Source organism: Triticum dicoccoides, chromosome 5B (assembly GCF_002162155.2).
Source record: "Triticum dicoccoides isolate Atlit2015 ecotype Zavitan chromosome 5B, WEW_v2.0, whole genome shotgun sequence".
Lineage (NCBI taxonomy): Eukaryota > Viridiplantae > Streptophyta > Magnoliopsida > Poales > Poaceae > Triticum > Triticum dicoccoides.
In genome coordinates, this window is record NC_041389.1 from 469421384 (window position 1) to 469421713 (window position 330).

Below are 330 nucleotides of genomic sequence, written 5' to 3' on the forward strand. Positions count from 1 at the left end.
CGGTTTGACCGATAAAGATCTTCGTAGAATATGTAGGAACCAATATGAACATCCATGTTCCACTATTGGTTATTGACCGAGAATAGTTCTAGGTCATGTCTACATAGTTCTCGAACCCGTAGGGTCCGCACGCTTAATGTTACGATGATAGTTTTATTATGAGTTGATAAGTTTTGATGTACCGAAGTTTGTTAGGAGTCCCGGATGTGATCACGGACATGAAGAGGAGTCTCGAAATGTTCGAGACATAAACAAGGGTTACCGGAAGTGTTCCGGGTGATTTCGGACACCGGAAGTGTTCCGGGTGATTTAGGAGAAAACCGGAGTGCC